Source organism: Carassius auratus, chromosome 2 (genome assembly GCF_003368295.1).
Source record: "Carassius auratus strain Wakin chromosome 2, ASM336829v1, whole genome shotgun sequence".
Classification (NCBI taxonomy): Eukaryota; Metazoa; Chordata; class Actinopteri; order Cypriniformes; family Cyprinidae; genus Carassius; species Carassius auratus.
In genome coordinates, this window is record NC_039244.1 from 13610014 (window position 1) to 13624360 (window position 14347).

The following is a 14347-nucleotide window of genomic DNA, read 5'->3' on the forward strand; positions in this document are numbered from 1 at the left end:
ACAGAATTCAGTGTTCGTGTACCATCTTCTTCTGTTAACTCACGTTTTCACATTTATAGTGAAGCATGCAATGTACAACAAATTGAAATTGCAAAAACAACCACCTAAAACTGTTTTGCCATTGGTCAGTCAAACAGCAAGTCCCGCCCCAAACACACCATTGGGTTCAAAGCACCACGGAGCAATAGTGTTTACAAGGAAGTCAACTTATTCTTGCTTATAGTTGCGTATCGTTAAACTGGGATTGGAGAAAGTATTTAAATATCCAAAATGACACAATTCGGCTTTAACAACTGCTCTGTCTCTTAATGCTGGCCAGCCTGATTAGTGTTTTGCAAATGTCTCTCCGTGTGCTTGATGGCCAAACCTCCCTCTACTCCATCACACTCTTTGGTTTATGTAATTAGTGTAATATATTTATATATGTGAAGTGGTTTTGTTTGTTTTTGCTTGGCTAGCCATTTACCTGGTTTACCAGTAGCTTTTTCTTGTCCTGTAGTCTCGCTGTTTTTTGACATAGGACATTTATTTTATATAGCCACTGTAAATGTCTTTGTATTTAATTTTTCCCATGTGATTGACTCTGCCACTGAGTGGTAGGGGATGTTTAAATTATGATCTATCTCTAACTGCCTGTGTTCTATAATGTGCATTAAGCTGAGTGGGCAGGGGCTTGACAATCAACTGGACTTGTTTCTGCGGTTAATGACATGCAAGTAGCACTTCTTAGAAAAACAAAACAGAGCAATACAACTGCTGTAGTGTGATTACACTTTTATCAGGACTATTAGACATTGGGATAAAAATGCAAAGCTGAAACTAAACTTGACTAATGCTACAATCCTGGTTCATTTTCATCACTAGCACATTGAGCGCTATGCAAATCGGATCTTCTGGACAGCTATTGGCAGCTACAGAAGCTGTAAACAACAAAACATGTTAGTGTGCAACTTTTTTTTCTTTTTTTTGGAGTTTTATATCTTTCCATGTGTTCTTTTGTCTTTTGGACTTGATATGTCTTGCAGGCAGTGAAAGACGGGACTTAAGTAGTGTGATCTCTTAAGTGCTCTGATGAGATGGCTCTGGTGTTCGCATGAATTTTGCCTCTTTTTTTTTTTTGAAAATTATTAAAATAAATAAAAACGTTAATTCATGCAATGTCTACAGGCTGTTCATTGGTAAATGATAAGGAACTAGGGGTGTCCATGGTTAACCGGTTAACCGATTAACCGTTAAAAATTGTGTAACCGAGTGAAACATTTTGCTCGGTTAAGTGACGTCAATGGCGTGCATTGAATTTAGTTGTAATACATTTTTGCACCACCAGAGACCGCCAGAGCGCTCCCAGACATTTGTAATGTCCACAAGAAGAAGTCATTTTTCTAATATGAAGCGGGCTAATACGAGTGACGGGGCAAACTGCAAGTATTGCAATACAGTGCTAAGATATACTTCAAGTACAACCTCGTTGTTGTAATCTCAACAGCCAACACCCGGGCATCATTAGGCCGGTCAGGACACACTGCATGCGTGGCGAAAGCATCTCAGCTGCGTGGCGTGTCTGTTTTTAATTCGGTTCCCATGTTAACAGGTTAGAGCTTGCCGACTGCCTGCGTGAGACGAGCGGCTCAGGCGCGGCTCTACGCGTGCATGCTAGAAATAGAACCGACGCCTTGTTGGAAGCGTTTCCAGGCAAAGTATAATAGGAAAATATGTTTATATGTCATTTTGTACAAAAATACATATTAATTCATGACTTTTTTATATTTGAAAGTCTATAGGTTGACATAAATTCAGATATAAATGTAATTTAAATAAATAAATAATTATCGATTTTCAAATATTGTACGTGTCAAACATAGTCATAGCCTTAGCGAGGCGGCCGCGGAGTCTGCTTGTTACCTTTTGCCTTATACATTTTAGGCTTATTCTCAAATTCAGATTGTGTTAATGGGCGGCATTATTAGGCAGTTTTAATAGGACAATTTGACCGGAGAGATTAAATTTTGTCGGACATTCCTTTTTTTTTTTTTCGGCCAATGTCCGGAAATTACTATGGTTATGGTTACTATGGCACACTATGGTTAACCGAGTATTAACCGCTAAGGGCCTCGGTTAACGGTTAATGAAAAACTTGAGAACGTGCAGCCCTATAAGGAACAATTATAATAATAGAGGTTGTAGGGAGGAACATGTGCAAACATTTTCTTTAAAAAACGAAAATCCTACTGTACCTAGACCATAACCGTGAGGCATCCCCTTTTTATGATCCGTTATCAAACACAGTGGACTCTTATTTATTCATTGCATGCAATTTAAATGCATGAAGTGACTGCTTTGTGCTAAGTGGTGTTTCCCTGCAGCCCATCATTAAGTGGGATCCTATATCCTTATGTAAAAAAAAACTGATTTAAAGAAATATGCTCTTTCATAAAATCTGTTAAAGTGCTTATAAGTTTTGAAATTCCATCAATGGGGAAGGACAAATTTCCGTGCAAGATTGAAATGTTCCCTTCAAACAATGTTAAACAATAAAAATCAAATAATACTCTTTGGTTGTGGACATAAAAATACTAATGTGTCTTATTGAGCATAAACCTTCTGGCAAAATCCAGTAATCTGATAATAGAGTTAAGCAGCATTTCAGAATGATTTCTGAATTCTGGGCACTATTCTGGTCTCCAGGGAGAAGTCTCACTGAAGAAGTTTCATTCCATCTGCAAAACACTCTTCCAGCTGTCCTTACCAGAATAACTCCGTGTTTGTCCTGTGCTGTCAATGATGGGAAATCTGTTATCTGATCAATACAGACAAACACTTGTGTCTGCCTTTTCTTTTTGAGCATGTCATGAATTCTAAATACTTTCCATCCACCTCTTTTCTGCCAGATGTGAGGGGATTGCATTACCCTAGTGTAAATGTAGAGTAGAAACCCATATTTTAGCTTTTGATGGGAATGTTTTTAGTTCAATTCAACAGTAAAAAAGAAAGCGCACAAGATTTATGCGTTGTCCAATCACAGTCTAATTAGAAAATGTACGTATTTCACAAAGTGGTGATTTCATATGAATTTGTACTGTTAGTCCAGTAAATGCCAGTTCTGTCAGCTATCGAACAACAATGGTTGGAAAACGGAAAAGTCATAGGAACCTCCCAGATGTTTCTGAGATAGCATCTACCTAATTAAATATGTATTTTATTGTAATTTTTCAAACCTCACAATGGACATTTGGAAACAGAACAGAGACCATTGCTTGCAGTTATATATTCTTTATGATGGGGGTTTCTTGTGACGGCAAACTTAAGTTAATAGTGAGAATTTGTCCCTAAACTAAAAGTGTGACCTTTTTGTTTAAAGGGGGGGGGTGAAATGCTCGTTTTCACTCAATATCCTGTTAATCTTGAGTACCTATAGAGTAGTACTGCATCCTTCATAACTCCAAAAAGTCTTTATTTTTATTATATTTATAAGAGAAAGATAGTCTGTACCGATTTTTCCCGGAAAAACACGAGCGCCTAGAGGCGTGAAGTGTGGGCGGAGCTAAAGAATCACGAGCGCCAGTAGGCTTTTGAGTTGAGAGCATGTGGAAGCTGTGAAACAGATCCAGAGGCTGACATTTAACAAGAGCAGCATCAGCAAAGGCGGTATGCTATGTGGTATGTACTGAAACTGTATATATTTGCTTAGCGGTTTTGGAAAATGACTAAGTTCCACTTTATGTCGTCTTTTTTTTTTTTTTTTTTAAGCTGTACATGTGGAAAGTGCAGTTTGATGACAACATTGCATGTTGTTTACTTGATGTGCTTACGCGCTGATAGCTAAGTTAACAACACAGAGATATTTGAAGCAGTTTTACTCACCGCATGTGGTTCCAACACATGATCGTGACCCTTTTTCGTTGGGACTGCATTATCCTTAAGAAATAAACGACGTGCAATCCGAAATGCAGGGAACAAACAAAAACACTTGCACAACTCCGTTGATGCTCTGTAAAAATAAAATCAATCCACTGGTCCCTTAATGCTGTTTCTCTTTTGGTAATCTGTGCAGGGTTGTCTTGCCCTGGCAACCAAAAACACACTTCTTTTGTGACATTTCGCGACGCTCTCGCTCTGATCAGTGAAGTCTGTTGTGCTCTCTCTGGTCTGCTATACGGGAGCGCGCGCTCTTCCGGCAGAAGAGCGCGCACTTAGGACCAATATAAGGAAATTCCGCTCCATCTATCGTCACACAGAGCCATACTCGAAAAAAACTTTCCGAAACTTGTGACAAACCGGAAGAGGTTTTTTTGGAACAAAAATACTCCTTCAAACGTACAACTTAATTTTTGAAACTTTGTCCATGTTTAGCATGGGAATCCAACTCTTTAACAGTGTAAAAAACTCAGTATGCATGAAATAGCATTTCACCCCCCCTTTAATCTTTTAGTAACCAGTTACAACTTGTTAAACATGAGCTCACATTTAACTTGATATGCCTGTTTATATGAATGAACTTGAATGCATCATGTGGTCTTTTCTTAACTTCTGTTTTTATGGTGGTTTTAGTACTAAAAATGCCTATTTTTATTGTTTATTAGCCGCAGTATTATTATTATTTTTTAACAGTGCAACAATGATTTTCAAATTTAGAGTCATCATGGTTTCCTGTGGCAGCAGCTAGATACAGTATGTCAGGGCCGTCGCCAGAACAAACCAAATGGGGGGGCATTTAATTTTCATAGGGGGGCACACTTTTTTAATGATCTGAGACAGACCATAACATAAACCCATATTAGGCTATAACTAAAATAGACCACATTAGTCTTGTTTTGTTTAATTATTCAAATAAAATACTTCACCGTTTGATCTCAACGTCTCTGTTTATTGTCTCTTAACATTTCCAAAACCGCCAAAAATTTATTCTGAGATCGCATGCAACGCGCAGCTCAGCTGCAAAGGAATTGCGTATAAACAATACAATACTGTATGTTTAACTAAATGAATTGCATGATTTATATATACATATACATATACTTACACACAAACTGCATATTGTAATTTGAATTAATAAAACTACTAACACAAAAATAACATATTGAAAGGTCTGCTGCTGGAGACTTGTCATTGGCTGTTGTATTTGAATAATTAATGAGGTAGGTCTTTGCAAGGTTTGGGTTATGTTTTGGGATGTTTTAACAGTCATTTATGAATATAATTATATTTAAAATTATGTTCTGTGTAATAATGCGTTGAATAATGAATCGTCTGAATCATTTCTGAAGGTAATGTGTTATGCATTTCTAGTGTTACCGTTGTAGTGATTACTGTTCCTGTGAGCCAAGTTCTGCCGAAACAATGTTTTTAGTGCAATGATCTAAATTAATAACATTCAATATCAGATGTCTAACTACGCGTTCATACCGACTACGTCGGGAGCGTCAGAAATTCCTCTTGCAGTTCTGCTCACCACGACGCTGCAGAGAGATTCGTGAGCGCTAAGAAGTTCTGACGTGGTCCGAATTCGTATTAAAAGTGTCCGCAAAGCTAACAGACTTGTTGATTTTATGCAGACTAACCACAAGGAGGTTAACGTTATAAGGTGATCTCATTAAATGTTGTTGTGGACGAAATATTAAGATCCTTTACTTAAAATGAACGATCTCAGACACCTTGGTCCACGTATCACTTTTAATTATTTTTTTATGTCCCTGTAAGCAAACAGGGACACATCATAGATTACTGCAAACGCGAAACAGCAATAATCAACCTGTCCTTTATTTTGCTTGGGAACTAACGTGATCGGAGCTGCGTCCTCTGGAATCCTCTCAAGCGGTTGACTTCTACGTTCCGATTGGTTGCTGCCCAACCGCGTCATAGCTCAAAGGCCAAGTCGCGCCGCGCCGCTCCTCGCTACTGCTCGACGCTGGTTTACATTGAAAATGAATGACTTCCGGCCACTTTGACGCTCTCGACGCCGGCGGTGTGAATGCACAGTAATGCAAGTTTGGTTAATTGTTCTGTGCGTTACGTTTAGGGGGGCACAAAAAGTCATTTGGGGGGCACTGCCCCCCGATGCCCCCCCTTGACGACGGGCCTGCAGTATGTGCCTGTCTTCTTGTGTTTAACTTTTCATCTATACAGACTCTGCTTTATCAGACCTGAGCTGAAGAAGGCAGAGAACGAGAGGGATGTGCTCCACACCTTTGAAAGCGTTTTGATGTTTGACTCGGAGCACACATAGCTCTTCCTGTTCCAGACTGACACCTCTGACACTAGGGAACTTCAACAGGAGGGAACACCCTTTCCTGTATCAGCCAGAAGCTGCCTGTGATTAAGAGAAGCACATTTCCATTCGAAGATGATTACTGCCTTATTCGTATCAGATCTCCATCTCCAGGAAATCCCCTGACCATTCAGCCTCTACAACATCAACGATACTTCACTCCGTCACAGAAGAACACCTGGACTCTGCTTTGATACATCATCCATATTTGCACCACACTATATTTCTTACACTTTGTAGGTAAAAGTTTTTTGGTGGTGCACTTGAATGTTGATTTTTAAGACACAGACAGCAATCCAGGACAAATGCCATGCATAGACCTGCTGGCTAGTGTTGATGGTTAAAAATGCCTAGTATGAATCCACTTTCTCCAGTCATTTTCACTTATCAGACATTTGAAGGCCCTGTACTTGATGCAAATGGTTTTGTAGTGAGGTCAGTGGACTTTATTTCCATGAGGAACCTACGAAGAAATGTCTAAACAAACATATGAACAGAACCAAACTGTAACCGTATGTGTTTTAATGTGAAAAGAAGCCAAACCTCAGATACTTTTTTTTTTAAATACACTACTGTTCAAAAGTTTTGGGACAGTCAAACTTTTTAAGATAATTCTTAGTCTTTTATGCTTAACATGGCTGCATTTATTTGATCAAAAATGCAGTAAAAACAGCAAAATAGTAGAATATTATTACAATTTCAAATAACTTTATTCTATTTGACTATCTTTTAAAATGTAATTTATTCCTGCGGTGGCAAAGCTGCGTTTTCAGCATCATTACTCCAGTCTTCTGTCACATGATCCTTCAGAAATAATTTTAATATGCTGATTTGCTACTCAAGAAACAGTTCTTATTACCATTGCTGAAAAACATCATGCTTCAATATGAATCCTTTTTTAACAATTCCAAAGCCTCAATAACATCTAAAAATGAGAATAATTGCAATATCATGGATGATTAGTTTTCATCACACGTTACAATGTGACTAATTAATAAATAAGAGCACTAAACATGCTACAGTAAAATGGCAAACCACAGTATTTATGATCCTCAGCGCTGTCATGCACTACTCTTAACTGTCCGGCTGGTGGCAGCAGACACATTTCCACCGTGAGACCTGCCTGCCCTGCCACTGTTAGCAAAGTGAAATGTAGGACAAGGGGCATTGAGTTTGTTCAGGTGTGCTCCTCTGATTTTGAGATTCAAAAATAGAGTATTTTCAGCTACCTACATAATTATGCCATGAGTCACAGACATGCAGTGGACTTAAAATAGTTTGCATACTTCAATGACAGTTTAATAATCCACTGAATTTTCTAAATTTGTCTTGTGATGACAGACACAGGATGGTGCAGCAAGCAGTCAGAGACCAATAATGTAAAGACATTTAGGAGAACTGCAAAAGAATGTAACCACTTATTCCCAATTTAGGGAGTTTTATGGAATTTTATTTAACTGTCAATTTAGAGACTCAATCACTGTAAACATTTTGATTCTGAATATTGTGTGGAATTTCCCTCTTCATAGTGGTTACAGTAGGCCTATTGTATTTTGTGTGGCTAGTACCAGCTTGACCATTTTAAAAACACTGGTAACACTTTACAATACAGTCAGTTAATGCATTAACTAACATTAACTATCAAAGAGCAATACATTTTTTTTTAACATTGTTTATTAAATTAATATTTGTAAACATTAATACAAAAACAATAATAAAAAAAAAAATGTTCATTGTTAGTGCATGTTCTAAATCTCAGGTTCATTAAATAATAATAACAGCCAAAACTTGTTTTTAATAAAGATTTAGTAAATGTTGAAATTAACATTAACTAAGATATAAAATAAAATATGTAAATAAATTATATAAACAGTCAACTAATAGGTATTAATTAATGGAACCTCATAGTAAAGTGTTAAACAACAAACCACAAGAGACAGCATAGAGCAAAGATAGGCAAGTTACCTCTGTTTACAAACTGCAATAAATAAACAATTGTTTAAATACATAATAATCAGTAACATATACTAATTGTATAACGACATAATCCTGCAGTCACACACAATAAAATAATCTTGCATTATTTTGACAACAAAAAGAGCCTTGAAGTGTTTCTTTACTTGTAAAAAAAAAAAAATCAACCAGTTTTATTAAAAACAGAAAACCTGTTAATCAATATGCAATCTGGTAAAAATCCATAAACCAACCTAGAATCTGATTGGGACTATTGAACCAGCATGGATCTTTGTTAACGCGGGTTTATTATTATAGCTGCTGTGGTGGATATTAAAACTGTGTCTGGTGATGGTATTTAGGTACCATCAGATCGTCTTTTGATTTGTTCTCCTCGGCTCTTCGGTTGAAGTTGGTTTATGGTTGCTTACGGTAAAAGGGGCAGGATCAAGCTCACATGTGCTGTGGGACATGGCGCGGAATCTCCCCCTGACGGAGCGCTGCTGGAGCAGACTGGAGCAGGGATTGCCAAAGTTGTGTCTGGGGTGAAAGTGGAGCTCTGGAGTTTCTTTCAAGATCATTTTATTGCAGCGAGGTGAGTTTTTCATAGCGCATATAAGCTCTGTCTTTTGCCGTAGTTTGTGTTTGTGTGCCTTTTCCCAATTAAACGATGAAGATATGTTCATAACGGAGAGTTGCGTGCATTTTTGTGTCTGGATGGCGGTGACGCCGAGAGTCTGGGTTAGTTGGCCAAACAGGAGAAGAGACGGAGAACTTCAATATTCCACAGGAAAACTGTCAGTTTTGTATAGATTCTTTTTTAGAACCGTTATTTGCCCAAAGATGCGCAAAACTCGTCGTGCAACTTATAATGACTGACGCACTTTACGAGGAAATACACAGTATGACGTCTGCGTCGCTGAATTCCTACCTTGGAATTTTGGGGAGCTTGTGATGTTTTATTTATCCTTTTATGTAAGCGTTGCAATTTTATAAAAACGCTCAACTTTAGCTTTATTAAAAAGTATTTCGTTATATCCGTGAGTCTTGTTATCAATTTGCTCAAGTGAAATGTATTTGCTGCATTTCGATGTCTTTACTTAGCGAATAGAATGTTCCAAAACAGGCAGTTGTTGGAATGATGTCGAATAATATGTGGCAAAGATTTCGGGAATGATGATTGATGATGTGAAGTGAAGGTGGTCAACTCCATCATGCCCTGGTATTCCAGACAGCCTATTCTTCAGCAGCTGTGTCTGTTTCTGGAGGAAAACATCATGTGCTGTTGTCGTGTGCTGTCATACATTGTGCACAAAGTATCTCGACTTGATACTTGTTTGTTTTTCTTTCGTTTTATTGTTTTGGTTTAACGCAACGCCGCGCATCGTTTTCCCAAACGTCAGAAAGAGTTGCTCTTTAGTGCTGGGAATTAAAGCGCTCTAATTAGGAGCTCCAGAAGAAGTCTTTAAAGGTCGCTTTTAATCTCTTGGATGATGTTGATTGTCACTGAAATGACGCTTTAAGGTAGTTTGTGCCATGAGTTCTGCTCTTGCCTGGATCCAGAGGGCTTATTGGAGAGAAAGAAGCACATTATCTGTGAGAGGAGAAATGTGATCTGCAGAAAATGATGTCAGGTTTGCATACGCCAGCTGAGTGAGGGATTTCATAACTTTAAAAAGAGTAAATTATTGCACCATGTCATAAAAAAAGTCAATGTTTTTTTAAATAAAATGTTGCATTCCTCACCTCCTTATCATCTGATGTCTACAAACTTCAAAAGCAGTGTTTCTCAAACAGGGACTACATGGGGCCAGTAGGCAAACTTCCAAGGAGGCCACAAGATTATAAAAAATAAGCTATATAGAAAAATGTTATGTTTGTACAATATTTTTTTTTCTAGAGCAGCATCAAACTATTTTCCAACTACTTCCTATGGAGTGATACACACAATCCTCACTTAACATTTGTTCTGACCTGCTTGCTTTAGGTCCTGTTACTTCAATCCTGCATATAATTTCTTTTTACCCATGAGACATTTTTTTCTTCTTCACTTGAACACAAAGCTGAAGCTTGTTTTAGTATTGTGTCAAAAAACACACCATTGGAATTCAATCTATAAATAAAACATAGTGTTGCTGCATTTTATGCTTGTATTACGCAACACTCTGGAATGCTTGATTCTGATTGGTCAGTCACAGCATTCAAAACACATATTTCTGACTAATGCCTTTTCCCCATGGCAGCCACTGTGGAAACCTATATCCCTTCCGTAGCTGTGCTAATGTTCTGTCTCAGTCTCTACAAGCAAATATAACAATTTAAAATTCAATTGATATTTAATATGAATCTATTTATTCATTTTGCAAATAGCCATTCTTGCAAAAGAAACTCTTCTAGAAACCATTTTTGGGTTAATTCTACGACAGGGAACGAGTGACTGAACAGTATGCTATAAAACAATGACAAAAGTGAAAAGAAGTGCGGCTGTTGAATATTAAATATATATTGAGGACTTTAGAGTCAAAAAGCTTGAGAATCATCGTTCAAAAGTATGCACTAACTAGCAAAATGTGCAGAAAAGAGCAGTACAACTGTAGTTTTTCATGTATCCACAACCAGCATATATCTGAGACACTTTCAAAACAAAGAAGTTGTTTTATTTTTTGGCTGAAATCTGATGAATGGGCTTCGACAGCCATTGTTTCATCAGGTTCTGTGCTGAGAGTGCTGGCATGGGGAGTTAAACTCAGGACATTGGGCATAGCTGCAGGAATGTGCTCTTCCTTTGAGGTCACGGGGTTGTACCTGGTGAGCTGGAGGTCTGTTTCCCCAGGGGCACCTCAAATACTACACTCATAACCCCCCCACACACACACTTCCCCGTCATCCTGGGAGCAGCTGTGTGCTTTGATGTGTGCTGATGTTATGCAGTGCAGCGTGATAAAATCTGTTGTGATTGTTCCTAATTGCAGCGGAGAGTCCACCTTCTTGAGGATGTTTCCTGATTTTCTCTGACTGGTGCCCTTTGAAACAATTTCACATCTTTTAGTCACACTTGCTGGTTAGTAGACATTGTAAAATGTGAATTTGTTGCATCTTGTGCAGGTTCAGAGAGTTCTTCTATAGGAATGACTCTCTCTGTTTTATACTTTTCTCTCCATAACATCCAGTGAACTCAATGTCCTCCTTCATCTGCATTTATGTTTTTGAAAAAAGATGAGTAGAAAGGCAGTGATGTTTTTTTTGTTGAATCTGATTTTTCCTTTGACCTCATTAGGCAGAGAAATTCAGCATCTTTCCAACTGTTAAAGCAAGAAAGAACAAGTCTGTATCTGTGCATTAATCATTAGCGCTTGGGAAATATGCATGCAGTGATGATGTGGCCGTCAGCTGGTCCATGGATCAGGATCCTGCTGCTCATCTTGAATCAGCCAAACACAGTCGCATAGTTCTGAATAACTGTAAATGTTGTGTTATTATTTTTACGCTGCTGTATAGGCTCTTCTCCTGGTTTTGCAAGTTTGTTTGGCACAGTGCTGCTATGTTTGCATTCTGAGCTTCTCTATCTTCATGGTGATTTACTATTGTTGACAGTTGATTGAGATGGAGATAAAAGCGGCCTTTCAACTCCATTTCCCAACACTTTCTCTAGAGTTGCCTCTCCACCTAACTGTACACCCATCACTTTAGCCAGCATTGTAAGCGACAAGCATCGCATCTTTTGGAACAACCGGCTAGGGTTAAAAAGAATTTGAGATTGATATCTTTAGCTTAACACGTTGACAGGATCTTGTGCCTTAGTTGTCAGACAGTTTGCAAAGTCAAAACGACAGCATGGCAGCCATGCACGTTCAGACCAATGTCTTTTTCCATTGTGTGCAAATTTTACACATTTTTGGGGCTTATCTCATCACAACTATTGTGCTTTTAAAGGCATAGTTTACCTAAAAGAGAACCTTGTGTCATACTCACTCTCATGTTTTTCCAAACCTGTATGACTTTTTCTAATATTTAAGGGTGTTTTGTACCAATAATTTGCATCACATTTACCATTTCTTGGTGAAATTTCACTCATTTTCAAGTTGCTCATGTGAATTCTCTGCACTGACCAACAGAAAGCTTCTTGGCTTGAAAGTTACCTATTTGTGATTTGTTTATACATCGCTTCTCTATTATCATTAGAGAATTTAGATTTTTTGCCTGTGATTTCCACTGAAAATTCACTAATTTGACTGCATCTTTATTGACAGTTATTATTTGAGCAAAAACAGTTCCAACATTCTTTTAAAATTTCTCTCTTTGTATTCCAGTCATGAAAGTCATGCAGATTTGAAATGACATGAGTTTGAGAGATGGCTGTTGTGAGCTGGAAGATGGAAACTTCAGATGCAGCAGCAGCTCATTAATGATGCTTTTATTTGACTGGTACTGTTTGAGCCAGCAATGAGAGTTTGGCATATGATTCTATGTTTTATTGTGGTGCATTTATCAGCACTTCAGCCTTGCTAACTCCATCTGATCTGTTGTAATTCACACAATACATTCTTAGGGTCTGCAGTACGTATGCTCTGGGTGATCCCATCTCAAGCTGCCCTGTGCAAACACATGTCAACAGTGCCACTGTGCATATATTGTAGTCCCAGACTTCCTGTTTTCTTATGGCCACCCACCCCCCTACCAGCAGGACCTTAGACCAACACCTCCCACAATCCCTCTGTCTCACCAGGTCTTGTTAACCCATCCCCCTCCTCAAGCACTCCCCCTTAAAGTGTGTGAAATCTGGAGGCCTGATGGAAGATGAGGAATTTCACCCTTTGACCTCTGAGAGCGAGGGCTGGACGGGGGCTATCCATTCTCACTGCCTGGTGAATTTCGGCCTGGTGAATTTTTCCAGCTAATTCATATTTTTCTTTTGGATTAGTACTGCTGATCTCTCTTTGTCTGATAGCCATGTTTTGGATGTGTGAAAGTTACCAAAATAAGGTAAACCGAGAGGTCGTGGGAATGGCAGGCATTGCTGCGAGGCCAGTGGCATCCCAGGTGGCACTGAAGGAATGCGTCACTGTTTAATTTTCACTTTCTACAGCATTCCAGAGTCAACATGGGGTCAAAGGGCTGCTCCTTATTATTCCTGTTGGGGACTTCCAGTTTTTTTGATTACATAAAATTATTTATAAGTAATACATTTTTCTGTTCTGTTCTGCAACTTATAGATGATATAATGATATAATAAATGGCTAGTATAGTCGAAATTAAAAATAAAGCAATAAAATGAATGAACGAATGCATTTTAAATGTTGTATTTACATAAACATTGCATTTATTGCTGATATAAAATTTGATTTAGAAGATTGCACAAATTAAAATAATAGTAAAATCTAAAAATCAGTAAAATTTGTATTTTACATAAATATATACCACTTAAATATAAAATAACGCAAAAGCGCCATTAGTTAAAAGTGAATATGTGATCCATAATCTAAACTGTTATTAGTTAAAACCATTAATATCAGTCGATAACTGTTATATGCATCCCTAATTTATTACGGAATGTTTACAAAGAACTAGGGAGCTCAGCTGATGCCAGTACCTTTCTGTCTGACATGCTGAGTTTGCCGAAATGTGTGTGAGGTGAAGTTGAGGAGCGGGACTGTGTTTGACCTTTTTTGGGATGTCTGCAGATGCTGAGCCACACAGGGCCGGCTGTGTTTTGGCGGCTAGCTGTTCTTTTCCCCAAATGACCCGGTGAGGAGCGATGAACGAGTTTCTGTTTAAAGGCTTTGTGTGCAGCGAGGAGGAAGTGGTTATATTTGTTTAAACTGAGCTGCCCTCTTTGAGTGTGTTTAGCCATGTGGGACAAATGAGCAGAATCTGTCCCCCAATTTCAACACCCCCACTCCATTCCCTGTATTCTTCTGACTGAATTCATCACACCCCTTTCAACTGGGAGTTGGGGGATTCCTGAATGTTGTCCTGGGCATAAGATTTAGTTGTTTAAAAGCACTGATTCATTCAGCATTCAGGACCATAAAATGGCAATCCAAATGGAATCTGGGCCGAACGTGGCCACATCCGCATTGAAGTGCAACCTTGTCTGGAAGATAGTGTGGGGACAGTTGCGGTCTTGGA

At 38.4% G+C, this 14347-nt stretch overlaps 1 long non-coding RNA gene across 1 annotated transcript in view; it reads left to right on the forward strand.

Moving 5' to 3' along the window:
* Window positions 1-8492: 8492 nt before the first annotated feature.
* The window catches only part of LOC113116501 (uncharacterized), a 37243-nt gene continuing 31388 nt past the window's right edge, over window positions 8493-14347 (forward strand). The window contains exon 1 of the long non-coding RNA XR_003294028.1: window positions 8493-8813. This is a non-coding gene — a long non-coding RNA (uncharacterized LOC113116501). The remainder of the gene's footprint in view (window positions 8814-14347) is intronic.